Raw genomic sequence first — 21,220 nt, forward strand, 5'->3', positions numbered from 1 at the left:
GATCAGTGGCTTTGTGCCTTAAACTATGGCATGTTCTTCATTGGCCCCCAACAAATATCTAGCACCTAGTGGGACTCTGATAGACATGTGTTTATCGAATGGATCCTATTTTATTGAAGTGGTTTTGCATTTCCCAGAGCAGGAGAAGAGAGCAGGCATTTCAGAAGAGGAGCAGCAAGTGCACATTGTTCCAGAAATGCCAAGTTGTCCTGGGTGGCTGCATCTTGCAGTGTATTGGGGGTAGAGTTTTTAAGCTGCTTTTGCATGTACTGACTACATGGAGCATCCTGCATTGCCATAAGATCCCAACCATAGACTTGTGTATTCTTCACTAGCAATCACTTTCTCTCAGCTCTCATTCCTTTTCTCCAATATCCTCTCATCTGAGCCTCTGAACATCTAATCTCTCTCTCCTTAAAACTTTTATCAAAGGGAGTTTTAGAGTAAGCATCAAGGTTTATTTCATGCCGTATAATTATGCTGACCACATTTCCAGGAACTTTTGTACAAGCTTCATGTAATCTTATCTTAAAAAAAAAAAAAAATATGTATATATATATATATATATATATAGAGAGAGAGAGAGAGAGAGAGAGAGAGAGAGCACGTTATATGTGTAAGTAGTTGTGATTCAAGTTCTATGCCTTTATAAGGTTTTTTCATAAATCAGGAATGACCCTGTGTTCCAATTTTTCTTTCTGAAAGTGTGTGGATTACATAATATGTCCCTTGCCAATTTCACTAGGCTGACATGGGTCTTATTGACTTAACGCATGTGAATGTGTTTTTAAAGGAAAAGCTATACATAAATGTATGCTATTCATGCAAGAAATACTAGGTGCCCTTTTGTGGGGCAAGGTGGGTCTCATCTGGGACTTTGCTTGTCATGCGCCAGGCTCTAAGATGAATTTCACAATGTCCTGCAGCTCTGGTTAAGGAATAGTCCTCCTTCTGGGGAAGGAAACCAGTGGTTGCTGGGAAGCTGAGCTGGGGTGCAGTTCTTTCCTCTAGGATACAGATTCTCCCATCTACACTTTTAGCTTATTGTCTTGGTCATGCTGCAGAAGCTCTTGGGGTTACTGCAGACACTCTGCTCTTGCCCCACAGCATGAAGTCAGCTCTGGCCAGCCACTGACAACTTTTCACTCCAGGCCATCCTCTTTCTGGGACTGGGAACTTTCAGATGTTGTGGTTGACCCACCGCTGGCTCTCCCAGTGACCTTTCTACATCGCAGGTGTTGTCTTCAACTTCAAGTGGTCATTGACCCCTCTGATATCTTGAAAAAGTCATAACTGGTGCTAAGCAGAATTCATCCCTCTGTGGTCACCAGTGCTCTGCATGGAGGGTTCCATATGGGTGTCTAATTGTTAGCCACAAAGGTTCAAGATAAATTCCACAGCACCACTGGCAGACTTTGGTGGAGAAATGGAAAGCTACACCAGCCCAACATCAATGAGAGAAGAGAAGCCAGGTTCTTCCTTCCTGCCATCTTCCCTCAGAGAGGCCTGAAGAGACCAGGGTGTCTGCTGGACTTGCAGGAGATTGCTGGGGAGGGAGGTCCATTGTTCTGGTGCAGGGAACTTGCCCTCTCTCCTGTCCTGCCTGTTGTGGGTAGGTGTGAGAAAGTGGCCATGTCAGGGGGAATAATCATACCACTTTGGTACTTTGTTATCTGGTTTGGGGTTTTAGCTGTTTAGAGGGTTTGTCTAGGATTACCTGTTGCTCAACACCTGGGGAATTTGCCCCCCCCCCACACACACATAGGTAATTCAACACCTCCTGCAGGGAGAAGTTGGTGAGGGACATCCCAGATAACTCACTGATGAAACAGTGAGAATTTAATGTCATTTTTGGCCAATTCTCCACTTTGCATCACAACCTGGTTACAGAACCTGAGGTTTAGTCCTATTACTTGGTTCATATTTATCCATAAAGATAGTTGTTCAAGGAGACCTTCAACTACTAATTGTTGCAGTCTGGGGTCTCCAGGGTGCAGACTCTGACGTGCAGATGAACATGCAGGGGATTTACCAGGGAGTGTTCTGAGGGTTAACACCTGTAGAAGGGAAGCTATGGAAGAAAGTTTGTCAGCAAGAAGTTAAGCTGGGATTCAGTCATTTCCAATGAAGGCCTGAAGCATTCTGAAGCTGGGATGAACCTTCAGAGTCATCCCCAATTGGGGTCAAGGGTCTGGACCTTTATATGACCACATTGTTCAGTGATTGTGTGCTGGCTGCCCTGGGAAGGGGTTGCAAACTTGGGCAAAGTGACTGTCTTCAGCCTGAAGCCCTGAAGGGAGCTGCTATCTGAGGACTTTCTCTTGGCTGCCCTCCCAGTGGCTGGGGCAGTGTAGCAGAGCATCTACTGCAATAAGCAAAAGATGTTTGGAATACTCTTCAGTGCAATCTCAAGGAGCTTCCCTTATTCTGAATTTCGTGAATTGTTTTTTTCTTGTTTACATGCATTTCCAATTAACCCCAAAGTGGAGTTGATACCAGGTAATATAGTGGTGATGGGCACTTGGACGACAACTTGATGACAGTCCTCTGTTTGGGTCTACCAGTTGTATTTCTGTGCTTCAAATGGTAATTGTACTGTCTCTGGTAACAATCATCAAAAAAATGGCATGTGCTCAGAAGTTCATGTTTATGCACTTCTCAGGCTGAACTAATGAGTTACTGAAATAATCATATAGAAGGCTGCTCTTTAAAAGGTCATCAGATTTTCACATCAAAAGTCATCCTGTATTAGCCAGTCATGAAATGGTATAAGTGTATGTACTATTTATTCCTTCTTTTAGAACAATGCTTTGAGGAATTGTCATTGTTTAGAATATTAAGTTGTCCCGGTTACATAAATATTGTAGGAATATTAGTTCAAAAACTTTAGTTAAAATACTATTTTGAGACTACCTGAAAGTCATTTCCTCTTACTCTGCTTTTAGAACTTTAAATGTCATCAGTAATGTATAAAAGAGCCATTACATCTATTTGTTACAATTTGTTTAAATTTTAATCAAACTTAAAGTAATGTTTATGCCACCATTTTAAAGCAGCACGGCATTATTTTCGATTCTGCTGGGGATTTCTGGCAGAATGAGCAACGTGCTGAAGTCATGCTCCTGAGCTTTGTAATGTTTCCAAAATCAATGTTTGGAATTATTTCTTGTAAGTCTCTGCAGTCCAACCATTACAACCAATGCACGGTGTTTATCAATGTTCAGCCAGCCCAGGTACTTAAAGAGCTTACTGTGCTGAAGTGTTTCACTTAGGAAGAACTATAGTCTTGTGTCCTGCAGGCTGTTTATAAGATGTTTGATTCCTTTAAGGACCCAGACACTTGTCATGGGTTTAGAGAAGCCACTTTTCACTCACTGGAGGAGATCCAAACAGCACTCCGTTTTTTTCTTTTCCCTCAATTCTGTACTCCTGTCTCCTTTCTGGCCAATCTAGACACGTTATCAGTTCATGAACTCTTTGTTCAAGGTTTACTGTGTAACCTTATTTGTTGTTGTTGTTAAAGATGTTTTCATAATATTTATATCAACTTTGATCCAAACTCTCCTAACAGCTTGGAGCCAGTCTAGGGCAGGAGGTCCATTACTTTTCCAACTCAACCCAGGTGGGAGAGGATTTGGAGCAATGCTTAGAGGCTTGGCCAACTGCAAACCGTCTATCTCCTAAGTGTGTCTTTTTGTTATGCCTTTTCAGACCTTGGTCTATTCTCCCTGGCTTCCTTCCTACATCCTACTTTTTTCATCCCCTTTTCCAAAACACATGATATGCTCACTTGCCCTTGGGGAATCCATAGTGCCACATTCACTCGAAAGACTAGACACTCAAAAGTTTATCACATCTGAGGTCAATGTGACAGTTCTGGATTGTAAGCGAATCATGTTGTGATTCAAAATTTGGAAAGGCAGGTTGGGCAGATGCATTTCAAGTTAGTAGTAGATTCACGCTGACTCTACAGTTCATCTCTCAGACATGCAGATGTTACTGACACATGGTATATTCATTCAACATGAAATATGGGCCAGGTCCTCTTCTAAATAGGATTACAGTAGAGAACCAAGCTGACCTGGCTTCCAGGACCTTAAATTCTAGGGGCTTACTTCTCAAAGTGTAGCCCACAATCCAGCAATATCAGTGGCATCAGAAACCGGTTAGAAATGCAGATTCTCAGGCGCTACCCCAGATCTACTGAAGCAGAAGCTGCAGTTCAGCAAGTACTCCAGGGATTTGTATGCAGATTAAAGTTTAAGAAGCGTTGCTCTAACACATGGTATTATAGGATAATGCAATGGATCTTGACTTGATGCACATCGGACTTCCCTGGAGGGCTTGTTACAACCCACGTCACTGGGCCCCACTCCCACCATTTTAATTCTATAGATCTGGAGCAGGCCCCAAGATTTGACCCTTCAAAAATGTTTCCAGGTGATGCTGATGCTGCTGGTACAAATGACACTTTGGTATGGCTCTGCCACTTGAAGACCTCAGGCAAGTCATTTACTCTCTAGGTCTCAGTTTCCTCATCTGTACAATTTGGTGTCATAACAGTACCCACCTCATAGGTTCATGGTGGAAATTAAATTCTACATGAAAAGTGCTTGGGAGATAGCCAATGCTCACTGAATGTTAGAGTGTTATTGAAAGTATGAAGAGGACAGCCCTTGTCCACGGCTCCTGTGGCTCTACAGCATTCACTGAAATGAAACCACTCTCCATCTCTCCATGCCGCAAGTTCACATCTCTGAAAATTAGACCTCACCAGCCTGTTCGCTGGCTTTAAACAAAGGAGTTCCTTATCCCTGCTCACTACAGTTAACGACTTAGGCCTGGGTTGGTATCATCTGCCCATACAGTGGCACTCGAGGCACTTTTTCCTTCTATTCATGTGGTATGATTTTTTAAATTATCACCCGATAGTCAAGGGATGAATCCACTTCACTGCCAAAGCAGATTAATGGGGCCAAAACTCACCTCTTTGATTCTGTAGGATTCTTTTCAGCAGTAACATGTACAGCATCTTTTATTGATACTTACAGTGTTTATGTATTAAAGGATATTGGATAGGAACAGATTGAAGGAAAAGGATATTTGTATTTTGCCGAGAAAGTTCTTAATTCATGTTTTCTAAACACTGCAGGTATGCTTTAACACTTTCTCTCTAGGCAAACTGTGTTTTACCTTCTCAGGCCACAAAGCTGTAATTTTGAATTTGCAACAGTACAATATGTTGTCATGGAAAGGTTAGAGGAATAAAATATCTCCTCTAATGCTCTACCTTCTTAAGTATCAATTAAACTCAGGAAGATAATTAAGGCTAATGACACTCTGGTGATCCTGATGGCAGACAGTATGGCCCATTTAAAATAGTTCCAGTTAAATAGGCCTATCTCTGTTATACTTTTAATAAATGGTGTTTCTGGACTGCCATGCATTATAAACCTAGCTGACCTTCAGATTCACCCATTTAAGAAACAGTCACTATGCCTCTACTTGCAGCCAGTCACAAAAGAAAACAGATGCAGTCCCTGCCCTCAGGAAGGTCCTGGTTCACAGCAGAGGCACACCTATAAACAAAGGATGAAAATCATGTGCAGAAAGGGGAGCATGCACAGAGGCAATAAAATCCTGGAAAAGGAATCCAATGTAGCCATGAGGAGTCAGGATTGGTATCGTGGGTGAGGCCACACCTCAGCTGATTCTTAGCAGATGATTGTGGAGTAGCCACAGCCAATAGAGTGGAAGAAATTTCAGGCAGTGGAGATAACATGGGCAAAGACACAGAGACACGATGTAGCTCAGTCAGAGCAAGAAACAGACTTAATCTTCTATTCCTGGAGTGCACAAGTGCCATGCAAGGCCATGTGCCACGCTAAGGAGCTTGGTCTCTTCCTGCAGATATGGGGAGCCACTGAACGTAGTAAGGCAAGATGGCAGCACAGATTTATATTTCACATGGGATTAGTTTGGTGGCTGTGAGCAGGAAAGGTTCAAAGGCAGGGGAACCAATTAAAAAGGCAATAATTCAAGTAAGAATAGGAATCTGAGCTAGGAGTGAAAGAAGGGACTCGGTTACAAATAGGAAGCAAGATAAGACAGTGCTTGGTGGTTGCATGGGTGGGAAGTGCTGATGAAGGAGTCCGGGATGCAGCTTAGCTGTGCAGCTAAGGTGCAGGTGCATGGTGGTGCCGGCTAATGAGGTCATGCAGACAGGAGCACGCAGGGGTGGGAGACCATGAGCATTACGTGAGTGTTAGATATGTTGAGCTTAAGATCCTGTGGGATGTCTTCATTATTTACATTAAGACTGAGCCAAGGGGAGTGGTCTAGGCTGGATCCGTAGATTGGGTGGTATTTTAAATCACAGGAAAGAAAAGATCATCCCAAGAAATCCTAAGGCATAAGAAGCAGTGACTGGGAGAAGAACCCATGTGGAGAATAGTGTATAGGAACAAGTTAGGCAAGGAGCAGCCCACAGAGGAGAAAGGAGAGATCAAGACGGGGAGCTGCGAGAAGAATTAAGGACAGAAGCTGAAGGAGTGGGCTTCGAGGAGGGAAACCGTTGCTGTGTGGTGGTGGCTGTGTAGTCATCAGAGCTCTGGGTCGAGGAGGGAGGTGGGGAAAGGGAGAGACTGTATCAGGAAGCATGTCCCACAAACCCCAGGGGTGAGTGCAAAGATGAGGGGAGAGAGCAGGAAGATGGGAGTGGAAGTATTCCATCTTACTTTTCCTTTAGACAGGATTTTCACCAGAGGACTGTAGTAAGGGCTTTCACACAGCTGTGGAAGACTGGTCTTGCCAAAGGATTGACCTTTGGGAATTGCTTAGTTCCAGGTTAATATTTCTCAATGCATCGAAGAAGAGATCTCTGCTTCTCGTGGTTATGAAATGAAGTGTGGCACAGCTGTCCACAGACAATGTTCTGAATATATTTTGTAATATATTTGCAGAAATATGGATGCTTACAAGCTTCTAGTCCTGTCAGTGTCCTCTGGGACCCAGTATCAGAGTTAAGCAGTATTTGGCATTCTCAAAGGGCACCCTGTTGGAGAAAAACCCTGTGGAAAATCTTGCCCTGCACAAACAACAGTCTCCAGTGATCAAACCAGAGGTACTAAAATAATGCCCCTTGCAAAAGGATCAGAATTCTTTGGTTTTATTTTATTTTATTATTTTTAATTCAATTTTATTTAAATGTATTTTTGTAGGGTCTGGTGTATTGTTTCAGTAAGGCATGCCCTGCACAATGACTCACTTAGGGTAGGTAGGATAGTTTTGTCCCGATTAGTTCACCCTGCTCTTCCCCCTCACCCCTTCCTCTCCAAACCTCTGGTAACTATTATTCTATTCTCTACTTTAAAAAAAAATGCACAAAGATTAATATCCTTATTGCAAAAAGAACTCTTAAAAACAAATTAGAAAAATCTAAGCTGAAATTTGGTGAAGGACATGAGCAGACAAGTCTCACACCCAAAGAAATACATGTGGTTAGTAAGTATCTTCCAGGATCTGGTTGTGGGTAGGGGTGGAGCTGTCCCAGTCCCCCCTCTCTCAGGATCCCGGGCATTGGGCTGGCTTCCACAGCTGACCAGGATGGGCAGCGGTGCTAGGGGTGGGGCTAGGGCCCACGTCCAGCCATTTCCCAGGACCCCCTGGGCGACGGGCTGGCTCCCATCTTTCCTCAAGCAAAATAGAAAGAAAAAGAAGGGGGGCATTTACATAACAGAACAATTCAATTCCGAGATACTCTATCTTCCAGGCTCAGCTAGCCCTGGAGTTGAAGTTGAAACAATGTCGTAAGAATCCAGTTTCTCTTTCTCTGTCTATGTCTCAGTTACACTTTTCTCTGCACTGACTTCATTTTCAGACAGAACTTTTTCACAAGGTAACCATGAAGACTCCAGCAGTTCCATGTGTAAGTGACCTCTGGTGTCTACATTCTGGGAATGAGTGAGGGGAATGGGGTGTTTTCTAGCCAGCCAAGATCATGAGCCCACGGAAGTTTCTATACCTGAACCATGTAGACTAGGTAACTCGCAAAAGATGTTGGACCATGACAAGAATTTCCACCAAGAAACTTAAGGTAGAAAATTAGAGAGACATTTTCTTGCAATTCTCTACTTTGCTGTTCAGTATAGCACCTGGGAATTCAGAATCTGGGTTTTATTTCTGTGTAGCAACTAATTCCACGGATAACCTTGGGGAAATTGCTTAACACCTGTAGACCTAAGGTTCTTTACAAGCAAAAACCAAGGGGGTTGGACCAGAGCCGCGATCCTCAAACTTTATCACTCCCAGAATCTCTGGAGGACTTGTTAAAACCCTCCTTACAGGGTCCCAACCTTGGAGTGTCTGATTCAGTGGGATGAGGGGGTTGACAATAAGCATTTCCAGCATGTTCCCAGGTGATGCTCATGGTGATCCAGGAGCCACACTTGATAACACTGGATTAGATCATTCCTTACAATCCCTCTAATCACCTAATGCTGTGAATCTGTAATTTTACCTCTGTGGAAATAGCCTTAGTGCCAAGCTCAGGGAAGGGAAATAGGATTGTCCTCCCACACCAAATCTAAACCATTAGAATGCAGTGTTGAGAAGAATTCTGAAGTAAACTTCACGCTAAGCAGAAAGGAATTCTGGGATCGGTTTGTGATGTTTGCCTTTCCTGTGGGTGGTGAATGGGCAAGCCTGCCACATCGGCTGTCCCTGAGCTGGATATTTCTAGCTCGGGAAATAGTCTCTTGTTCGTGATATGAGAAGTTAGGAAAGAAGTTATAGGGGGTGACAAATATCTCAAAGAAGCTCGTATTTTCTAGTCTACATCAAAAATCAACAAATGATGGGGGTGACGATGGTGGTGATGATGATGGTGACGATGGTGGTGATGATGATGGTGATGATGGTGATGATGGTAACTACCAGTCTAGCATTTAAATTAAAATGCTTTCACACATTTTTTTATTGGATCCTCCCAACAGCCCTTTGTAGAAAGCAGAGCAGGGGAGCGACAAATTATCACTTCAAAATAAAAACATGAAAAAGATTGATTGGGACAATCAATCAAACATCCATTCTGAATAAGATTTTATTTGTCTGAGAGGCCAACTAAAGACCCCAGGCTTTTTGCTGTGTCCCACTGTGGGAGAAAGTGTACTTTGTTAGAATAAATAGGTGGTAAAGAGCAGTCCATTTTCAACAAAGGAAATCATTTGTCACTAAGAAAATAACAAGAATTGTTAGCCCTTTAAGCCCAAAGACAAAATTTCAACGTGCAGTTTCTTATTTTTATATTTAGAAGGACCTAATTTCTGTGTAAACTTTTTATTAATGTGTAAGATACATGCAGATAACTACCCAAATCATAAGTATACAGCTCAGTGAATTTTCAGAAAATGAAAGTGTCTAAGTAACAAAATGCAGATAAAGAAATAAAAACAGTACCTGTGGCCCTGAAGTACTGGGAACCAGTAACTGACTCCAAAGTAACCACTATCCTGACATCCAAAACTATAGATTAATTTTGCCAGAGTACAGTTTAATCTTTATATGTATATGTAACAGAAGTGACTTGCCACCTCTGTCTAGGTGTTCCTATCTGAGTCAGTCATTCTTTTGTGGTATTACAACAAATGGGTGTCTTATCTGTCTGTACTATTTGCATAAAAGATCTAAAACCATTCATGTCTATATTTGGAACTTAATAAATAAATTCTTGGAAATTTTGAGGCTAAGAAATGCAGTAGTACATTGTCATTGTGTGATTTAATTACACAGCAATTGTATCTTATAGAATATAGAATATGCAGCTTCAAATAAGTGTCACAAAATTGAGGTATTAAACTTATGTACTTCATTCTTAAGAGAATCCCTGAAACTTTCACTTAGAGCCTATTTATTCTCATTTTACAAGTAATTCTTGTTGACTTGGTCATGTGGTTTTCAGCTCACTACATATTAGAAGTACAAACAAGAATTTGGTTGAGGGGCTAGTCCACATTAGAATATAAACAATATCAAGAGATAACAGCTGACAGCCAGGGAAGAAACACATATAACAGAATTCTACTACTGAAACTAGAAGGCACTAAGACTGAGGCCATTTATAGAGGTTAATATACCATGGCAGTCCTGAGAACATCAGCATATCACAGAATGTGATATGCATAGCCATGATCCTGAGCTATGTGGAAGAGTCTCTGTCACATCCAACAAGCATTATTTTGGGGGGTGGGAGGGTTAGTGGGTGGCCAGGGGTTGAAGGCTGGACCTTAGTGTTATCAGCACCACGCTCTAACCAACTGAACTAACTAGCCAGCCTCCACAAGCATTATTAAAGATGTCACAGAAATGTGTAAATTATTCTGGGGATTTTCACGTAAAATAGTTCTAATACGATATAAAAAATTTTACAATTTGAGACAAACCCTTAGTCACTAGTATATTTTAGAAACTCCAGAGATTATTAATTATCTGAGGGTTTAAGAGAATGAAAATAGTTATTTTACAGTGTATTTATAAAATACTTGCAGGTTCCACATGACTGAGAGAGCCCTTTGAAGGCTCACCTTTCAGATTCCCTGAAATGGAAGAACAGTAGATGCTCTCAGTGGTTGAAATCTGTAACATTCTCTGAACTCAACTTCAGCTGCAAAACCCCACCCTTTGGGTTCATTACACGTGCTCACTACAATAAGATTTTAAAAAATACTGGTAAACCTGGCAAATAAAAATAAGAAAGTTCAATTTACACACAACCTGACTCAGAAATATACATTTTAAACCTGGGCACCTGTTCTTTTCACTTTACGGTACACAGTAAACAGCTTCCTAGTTCTTTAAATATTTTACCTCTACATCATTTGTGATGACTACATAGTATTTGACCACTTAATTACATAACAGGTTAACTGATTCCCAATTGTGGAAGGTTTAGATTGTTCCCAGTTTTTTCAGTATTGTTTAAAGGGATGACATAAATACCTCTCAATCTAAATTTTTGCCCACATAAATTACTTCCTTAGGATAAACTTCTGGAGGTGAAGTGCACCTTGACAATGCTCTACAGAAGAGCTTTCTTACATTCACCTGCCGTGTCTGTGGAGGTCTGCTTTTTGAACCAAAACTAACAGTGGGTATTGAAAATGAGTTTTTGTTATTTGCAACCTCTCCACGATGTCTTCACCACACAGCATCTTTTTGTTTTAATTTGCTTTGATTACTAGTAAGGTAGAACAATTTTTCATAGGTTTATTAGACATTTGTATTCTCTTTTCAGTGTATTGCCTATTAATGTACTTCGGTCATTTTTCATTGGGGTTTGTAAATCTTGTTTTATTACTAATTTATAAGAGATTTTTGTTACTTCAGGAAATTAACATTTCATCTCATGTCACAAATATTTTTTCACAACTTGCGTTTACAATGACTAGTGTTTATTTTTGCTGTTCTTGTTTAAAGCAGTTAAACAATGTTTGTATAATCAAGTCTGTTAAAATGCCTTTGCTAAGATTTAGAAAGTCTTTATTTATCCCAAATGCTATACAAAATTCACCAGTATTTCCTTCTGGATGTAGATTTTTTTTTTAATTTAACATTTTAATCTGTTTGGAATTTATATTTGAAAAGATGTGAGGAAAGAATCCAACTTAATTGTTTCTCTGTGTATTTCCATTTGTCCTAGTACTGGTTATTGGATAATGCATTCTGAAATGCACTTTTAGAAGGATAAATCAGTGCTGAGGGGCTGTTAGAAGGATGGTGATGCCAGAACTGGAGTTATTTATTGAATACTTTCGGTAAGAAATGTGAACCAATTATTGATTACTATGAGTAATGTGAATTGGCAAAGGATGTTGAGATGAGACTCACTTCAATTCAACAACTATTTATTCAATCCACCATAGTGTTAAAATTCCCAGCAGGCATAGGTGAAGGACCCAGGTAGTCAGAGTCCCAGGACAGCATGAAGACTTTCTTGGTGTTTCTTCTGGGTCACTTGGGAGAAGAGGAGAAATGAGATGGGTCAGCCAACAGGGCCCCTATTTTAGGGCTCAAAATCTGGACTGAGAGATTGGAAAATACCTTTCATTGCTGAGGAATTCTAATGTACCTAGTCATAAAGATGATTTCTTCTGCTTCTATAATAGACTGGATTTTAATCATTTAAAGATGTTTAATGTAGAGTATTAACAATGTGAAAAAAAACAGGAAGATTAAGCTAATGCCAGCTCAACCGAATTGTCATTAGTTGAGAGGAGTAATCCCTAATGCCCTAATCTGTGGACTCATTCAGGATTTGGAAGAAATTATGAATAACTTTTTCCATTAACTGAATGAAAAAGATTAATTAAGATATTGCTGAAATATTAATTAAGATAGTGCTGGAAAAAAAACCCAAGATTATAGGGTAGTACTAAAGTGGGTTTTAAGATTTTGGAAGGGGAAAATCAATTCTGAAAGAAAATCTATGCAAGAGAAGACTATGAAAGACTCAGAAGCTATGAAAGAAATGACATCTTCATAGATTGAAAGCATGAGAACTTTCTGAAATACTTTTCTCAGGTCACAGCATGTTATCATTGAGTACTTTGGTACAGAGTTCTATTTCTTGATTGTTCTTGTGGTTCTAATATAATCCTTATATTTCTTCAAATTTATTAAAAATTGAGTGTCTGATGTATAACATATTCCTTAAGAGAGTTAGCTACATAAAATAATTCTGTTAGGCCTAAATATGATAGAAACATAAAGAAAAAAGTAAAGTCTAAGCCTAAACCTAATATTCAATATTTAAGAGCTGCCGTAGCTGCCCTACTCTACATATTCAAGTTTGTTTATCGGTGCTGCCCAAGACTGTCTCCCTTTCTTGTTTTAGTTGCCTAATTTTCTCTCTGATTACAGATAAATTATAAAATCCCTATCTTTGCATTCCCACTGGTACTTCAGCCTGTGATGCTGCCAATTCCCTTCCCTTTTTACCTTTTTAAATCTTACCCATCACTAGATCAAACCTCACCTCCTCGGAGTATTTTCTCTAGATATTCTAATTCTTGATAAACTTTTCTTCCCCTAAACTCTTCTAGATCACTCAACTTTATACCCAAAACTTTATATACTTTTGGGGATGGTATATATAAGTGGGGCAAAATTGTTATCATGCTTCAGAATCCACAGAAGAATTTTGAAATAAAAAAAGACTGCTGAATAGTATTCCATTGTGTATATATACCACATATCCTTTATCCATTCATCCATTGGTGGACACTTAGGTTGCTTCCATATCTTAGCTACTGTGAATAATGTTGAAATGAATATGGGATTTCAGACATACCTTCAACATACCAACTTTAATTCCTTTGGATATGTGCCCAGAAGCTGGATCATACAGTTTTTTGAGAAACCGCCATACTATTTTTTTAAAGACTGTGCTAATCTACATTCTCACCAACAGTGTATGAGGGTTCCCTTTGCTCTAGATCCTCACCAACATTTGTTACCATTAGTCTTTTTGATAGTAGCCATTCTAAAAGGTGTGAGATGATATCTCATTGTAGTTTTAATTTGCATGTTTCTGATGATTAGAGATGTTGAGCATTTTTTTTTTCATATATCTATTGGCCATTTGTTTGTCTTCTTTTGAGAAATGTCTGTCCAGATCTTTTGCCTATTTTTAAATTGAGTTATTTGTTTTCTTGCTGTTGACTTGTTTGAGTTCCTTATATACTTTGGATGTTAGCACCTTATCAGATGTATTGTAGATATACATAATGAAATACTATACAGCCTTAAGAAAGAAGAAAATTTTGTCATTAATGACAACATGGATGAACTTGGAGGACATTATGCTAAGGGAAATAAGCCTGGTCCAGAAAGACAAATACTGTGTGATCTCACTTATATGTGGAATTTCAAAAAGTCAATCTCATAAAAACAGAAAGAAAAGTGGTTACCAGAGGCCGGGGTGGGGGAGAAATGGGGAAAGGAGAGATGGTGATCATAGGATATAAAGATTCAGTTAGATAAGAGGAATAAGTTTTATTGTGTTGTAGATTATAAAATGACTAAAAAAAAATAGATTTTTAATGTCCTCACCACAAAAAAATAATAAGTTGGTGAGGTGATAGATATGTTAATTAACTTGATTAATTCTTTCTAAAAAGTAAATATACATCAAGACATCACAGTGTACTCCATTAATATACACAAATATTTTTGGTCAATTAAAGCTACATTAATTAAAAAATAAATATATAAATAAATAAGACTGTGGGCCCACCCACAGAGTTTCTGATTCTGTAGGGCTTGGGTGGAATCAGATTTACAGGTGATGCTGATATTGCTGGAGCAGGGATAACTCTTTGAGAAGCACTACTTTAGAACACTTTCTTATACAAACAATAAATCATGAATTAAGCTGATTTTCTCAATATCAGTTAGTGACCCAACCAAAAACATCATTGTGAACTTCAAAAGCAGGTTTTCAAGGTAAGACTTTGTGACCCTAACTTGTGTATAAAAACTATTGTCTCCTTAAGTAAAAATTGATTTTGAAGTAATATATGTATTTTCCTGCACTTACCAGTTATTTGGAAGGTATTGAAAGGTTTCAACATTCACTCACTTATCCCAAACAGGAACTTTGACGAAGTTCATGAATCTATTCTTTTTCTCGTGTACATAATTGGTTTCCAATTCCAAATGATTTCACTTAATGCTTTTTCCAAATTTCCATTTTTTTCCCTCTCTATTGTTAAAGCCACCACATTGGTTCATGAGCTCATCAATTATTCCTTAGAGGACACAACAGTTTTCTAACTGTTCTTTCTGCCTTGGTCTAGGAATGCTTTGATCCATTTGCAAAGTTTTATAATCATCTTTCTAAAAATTAAACCTGCTTTTTAATATACACCATTTCATTTTATTTTAATTTAAATAAAAATTTTAATTGTAAGTTTCAAAACTAAAATAGTAATAAAAACTTGTTAGAGTATTTTGGAAAATTTCAAAAAGTATGGAGAAGAAACGAAAAATCAACCATCATTCCTCAGCACAGAGAGAACCACAGTTCACATTCTGGTATATTTATTTTTCATCTTTCTGTCACAAAGGTATATTTTTAAATTTTACTTGCTTTTTATTAAGATATAATTCACACACCATATAATTCACGTATTTAAAGTGTACCGTTAGCTGTTTTTAGTATATTCAAAGAGTTGCGTAACCATTATCACAATCTAATTTTAGAATATTTTCATTATTCCCAGAAGAAACCACATACTGATTCCCATTCGTTTCTCATTTATCCTCTCTCCCCTCTTCCCAGAGCTGTAGGCAACCACTAATCTACTTAGTGTTTCTATAGATTTTCCAGTTCTGGGCATTGCATGTAAATAGAATCACACAGCATGTAGTCTTTTGTGACTGGCTTCTCTTCCTCAGCATCACGTTTTCAAGGCTTGTCTGTGTTGTAGTATGTGTCAATACTTCGTTCCTTTTTATTGCTGAATGATATTCCATTGTATGTCTATATCATATTGTTTCCAATCCATTTATCATTTGATGGCCACTTGGGTTGTTTCTAACAGGTTCTTATGAACAGTCCTGCTGTGAATATTCATGGACACATTTTTGTATGAACATATATTTTCATTTTTCTTGGGTATATGTCTAGGAACAGAATAGCTAGGTCATGTGGTAACTCTATATTTAACATTTTCAGAAACTACCAAACTGTTTTCCAATGTGGCTGCACCATTTTATATTCCCACCAGAAATGTATGAAGTTCCAAGGTGTCTACGTCTTCACCGACCCTGGTTATTGCCTGTTTTTGTTTTTGTTTTTGCATTGTTGTTGCTTTTTAAATTATAGCCTTATTTGTTGGCATGAAGCAGTATCTTCTTGTGATTTTGTTTGCCTTTCTCTAATGACTGATGATATCGAATATCTTTTCATGTACTTACGGACCATTTCTATATCATTTTGGAAAATTGTCTATTCAAATCCTTTGCCAATTTTTAATTGGGTTGTCTTTTTATTATTGAGTTTTAAGAGACATGTATGTTCTGCATATAATTCCTTGGTCAGATCAAATATTTCCTCCTATTCTGTAAGTTGTCTTTTTACTTTATTGATAGAATCCTTAAAGCACAAAAGGTTTAAATTTGACAAAGGCTGATTAATCTATATTTTGTTGTTGTTTGTGTTTGATGTCATATCCAAGAAAACATTGCTGAACCCAAGGTCAAGAATATTTACTCCTATTTTTTTTCCTTAATAATTTTATATTTAGGTTTATGATCCATTTTCAGTTAATTCTTTTGTATGGTGTGAGGTAGGGCTCCAACTTCATTCTTTTGCATGAGGATATCTACTTGTCCCAGCATTATTTGCTGAAAAGACTATTTTTTCCTTATTGGATGGTATTGCTTCCCTTGTTGGAAATAAATTGACCATAAATGTAAGAGCTTATTTCTGGGTCCTCAATTTTATTTCATCAATCTATATGTCTATCCTATGATAGTACAACACTGTGTTGTTTCTCATAGCCTTGTAATAAGTTTTAAATTGAAAAATGTGAGTCTCCCAGTTTTGTTCTTCTATTTCAAGTTTTTTTTCAAGTTTCTTTTTTTTTTTTGCATTTTCATATGAATTTTAGGATTAGCTTCTCAATTTTTGTAAGAAAAAAGGAACTTGGATTTTGATGGAGACTGCATTAAATCTGTTGACCAATTTAGAGACTACACCTTTCTTAATATTAAGTCTTTCAATATATCAACATGGGATGTCTTTCCATTTATTTAGATCTTTAATTTATTTCAACAATGTTTTATAGTTTTCCTTTTATAAGTCTTACACTTCTTTTGTTAAATTTGTTGCTAGGCATTTTATTCTTTTTGATATTTTAAATGAAATTAATTTCTCAATTTTATTTTTGGAATTATTTATTGCTAGGGTATGGAAATACAATTGATTTTTGTATATTAATGTTGTATCCTGAAACCTTCCTGAACTGATTTATTAGTTCTAATAGCTTTTAAAATTAGATTCCTTAGGATTTTATATATACTAGTTATGTCAACTGAAAGCAGAAGTGGTTTTACTTTTTTCTTTTCTAATCTGAATGCCCTTTATTTATTTATATTTATTTTTGCCTAAATGCCCTGGCTAGAACCACCAGTACAATGTTGAACAGAGGTGGTGAGAAAAGACATCCTTGTTTTGCTCCTGATTTTAGGTGAAAGCATTCAGTCTTTTATAATGAGGTGTGAGACTAATTGTGAGTTTTTCATAGATGCCTGTATTAGTCCATTTTTGTTGCTTATAACAAAATACGTGGAACTGGGTCATTAATAAGGAAATTGAAATTTATCACCTACAGTTTCTGAGAGTAGGAAGTCCAAAGTCCATCTGGTGGTGATGACACTAACTCATGAGTCTCACATTGCAAGATGGTGGAAGCAGAGAGAGAAGAGAGAAAGAAAGATAGACTCTCCTCTTCTTTTAAAGCCCTCAGAACCACACCCCTGACCACCATTTTTAATCCATTCACTACTGCATGGTCCTATAATCTAATCATCTCTTCAAGGCTCCACCTTTCAGTTACCATAATAGGATTTCCCACCCTCTTAGCAGTCACAGTGGGGGCCAAGTTTCTAAAACGTAAAACTTCAAGAACACGATTCAAGCTTCAATGGGATTTGGGGGGACATAATTCAATCCACCACAATGCTCTATATCAGGTTGAGGAAGTTCTCTTCTACTCCAGTTTGTTCAGTCAATTACCACTATATTATTTAAAAATTCTTCAGTAGATCCTTATTTCGTATCAGATGAAGTTCAAACTCTGTAGTCTGTGACAGGAGACCCTCCTGGACCGTTCCCCTGCTTAACTTTCCAGCCTCATCTCTTGACATTCCCTCTGTACCACCTTTTTCAGCCTCATCTCCAAAGTGTTGAGCTCCAGCTACAGTAAACTGCGGACAGTTCTTAACATTCCATGTTACCTCATGTTTCTCTGATGCTCCTTCTGCTTTATCCCTACTTTTCACTATCTAATTGTACTTCAAGACACAGTTCAAATGCTACTAAATTTGAAAATATGTCAATGAACTAGATCTGGTTTAAGTGCTCTTCTTGTGTATTCTCATAACAAGGTGCACCTATTTCTATGCTGTAATTCAATGTACTATTTTGCATTGTTACTTTAAGTTTCTGCCTCTCCAAGTAGGATATATTTCTTATAGGCAGGGTCCATATCTTAGGCATCTTTTATCCACAGGGCCTGGAACCCATTCAGTAACTGAAGGACAGATGAATGTAGGTAGGTTAAGATTTATGCCATTTTTTGTATTGAGCATATACGTGATTTAATAAAAAGACTCATACAAATTCAAAAGTTCTTAGCAGCCATAAAAAATGAGAGACCCTAAAGGCAAACAGAGTGGTTCTAGGGCCTATAAAATGTAAATTAGGGAAATCAAATGGTTGGCAAATTAAAAGACAGGTCAGGCCAAAAAAAAAAAAGCAAAACCCAAAAAGGGTGTTAGAAGTTAGGGTTTCCATAGAACTGTCCCAATTGCTGGATTTAATGCTCTCTGTGACATACCTTCCTAGGGATGCTTATCCTCCATCTCTTCCACCCCCTCACCCACAATTTCCAACAACTGTTATTATACATTCTACTCAACTGAAAAAATATGGTATATGGTAGGACACTTATTAGGTAATCAACCATGTTTATGTACAGACGAAACAAGAGTGATCCCAGTAAAACCAGGTTTCACCAAGTGGTTAACACTCACAAACAAGATTCAGTACGATATTATAAACAGCTGGTAAGCAAATGTTAACAATGAACAGTACTGACAACAGCAGTTCAGTGGAGAGAGAGCATCATCAGTTGACAATTATTGATTGTATGCTAGCAGTATGTCAGGTACTGGTCTAGACAACGCATATATAATATTCAATGATTTTGAATCTTTGTGCTCAAGGAATTTGTAGTCTACTGAGGTAGTGATGCAAGTTAACATACAGCTTATTACTCATTCAGCAAATACTTACCAAAATCCATCATAGATACTGTACTAGGAGTGCTCAGGATGGAGCAATGAATAAAGAAGATCAAAACCTCTGCCCGGATAGATCATACCTTACAGTGGGGAGAGGAGGACAATAAACAATAGATAGATGTATTAAATATATTATATATAAATATATATAAATGAATGTTGTATATTATGTATATTTAAAGCTGGAAAATGATGAGTAGTATGGAAAAGAAAAAATCACGAGGTTAGAGTGATTGGGACTACTGGGGTGTGGATGAAGAGTGAGCTGCAGTTTAAAGTAGGGCGATTGTGGTTGGCCTTACTGAGAAGGTGACATTGCAGCTGAGACTTGAAGGAGGTGACGTTGTTGGCCATGTAGCTATTGAAGGAAGAATGTTCCAGGCAGAGGGAACAGCCATGGTAATGCCCTGAGATGGAAGCATGGCTGAAGTATCCACAGAATAGCAAGGAAGCTCTAGTTCTGAAGTCAAGTGAAGGGAGCAGGGATAGGAGATGTGTCAGAGAGGGTGAGGTGCCATGTCAGCCTTGGAAGGACTTCTGTCTTAGTAAAATGGGGAACAATGGAAGAGTGATGCAATTCAATTTATGTTTATTCAGTATTCAATTTATGTCTGGCTGCTTGTGAAGAATACTCAGGTATAAGAAGAGATGCAGGGAAACCAGTTAGGAGACCACTGACATAATCTAGGTTTGAGATTATTCTAGTGGCTGAGACCAGGGTAAAAACAGTAGAGATGATAGAAGGTACCAGATTCTGGATATATTTAGAGTTGGTTGGATGTATGATGTTCAAAAAAGAGAGGAGTCAAAGATGATTTCAGGGTTTTGGTGAGGGCTATGCCTGAGGAGCATGGGGGAAGGGTTGGGACGAGGGCGACGACTTCAGGTGAAATCAATTGGGGATGGACCCAGGGAGATCAGGAGTTCAGTTTTGTATATTGTAAGCATGAAACCTTCCAAGTGTACATGTCACTTTAGCAGTTGCACATGTAAGTACTAAAGCAGAGGTTAGCAGGGGATTCTATGGGAACATGTAGAAAGGACATCTACCCAAGACTTCCCAAGGAAATGGGGAAAGAAGTGGTGTTGGCTGGTGTGGTTAAGAAGGCTTCAGGAAGTTAAATGGGCATCGAACAATAGGAAAAATTTGGCTACAGAGAATAGTAAGAGAATTCCAGACATACGGGCTACCTAAGGAATACCCTTACGACAGGAACAAGCAAGGGAGTTATGGAGAGAATGAGCAGAGCCCTGCCTGAGGTGAGGAGTTATTATGGAGATGTTGGGGCAGAAACATGAATGGGTGACTTGGGGCCCTATTTTTTGGGGGGGGAGGGGGTTGAAGGCCAGGCTTCTCTAGAAAACCATCCCTGGCTATTGGTCATCTTGGAGCTCCCTCCCAAGCCTTCTGTGGCTAGTGTTCACATTTCCATCTCAGCACCGCCCCAGAATATTCTAAGAGTCTATTCTATTTACTTCTCTCAGCCTCTCTAGATTGTAAGTTTTTTGATAGCAAAGACCTCATATTCTGATTTTTATCTACCACAATGATTCATTAGTGGAAGCTGAATAAATGTTTGTTCAAAGAATATATTATAATTCACACCCACACCTCCTGATCATATTTTCATTTCAATGCCCATGGGTGTTTTTAATTAAAAGAAAAATCCTTGCCTTTATGAATAGGTGAAAGATCCATTACAATTAGCCCACCTTGTAAGAGCTAACACTAGAAAGTTTGCAGAGAATAGAGTTTTTTACAACAGTGACTACCAAGTGTTGGAGAGGCACAATCCCTAAAGCTGTTAAGGAGGACCTTAGGAAACTTGAAGGTAGATCAAAAAACCCAGGATTTATGAATAAATTAAAGAAAGGGAAATGGCTGGTGGATCTGCCATAAGGGCATCTGTCTGGCTAGCTGCATACCTTACAAAGCACAAAGAGCTAAAGTGCTCACTGCACCTCAGTTAGTAAGAACTTTTGGCATTTGGAGCTCATCCCTTCAGATCCCGGCCAGCAGAGCCCTGGCCTCAGCCTTCCCACAAGAGCCCCTGCGATGACCGCCGTGGGATGCATCTCCACGGGAGGAGGTTCAATGTCAAGCTCAGTCCCCAGTCCTGGCGAGGAGAGCGGG

General features: G+C 38.8%; 1 protein-coding gene across 1 annotated transcript in view; it reads left to right on the forward strand.

The window, feature by feature from the left end:
* CLVS1 (clavesin 1) overlaps window positions 1-21,220 on the forward strand; it is a 175,866-nt gene that overhangs the window by 79,777 nt on the left and 74,869 nt on the right. The window lies entirely within an intron of this gene.

Source organism: Cynocephalus volans, chromosome 15, assembly GCF_027409185.1.
Source record: "Cynocephalus volans isolate mCynVol1 chromosome 15, mCynVol1.pri, whole genome shotgun sequence".
Taxonomy (NCBI): domain Eukaryota; kingdom Metazoa; phylum Chordata; class Mammalia; order Dermoptera; family Cynocephalidae; genus Cynocephalus; species Cynocephalus volans.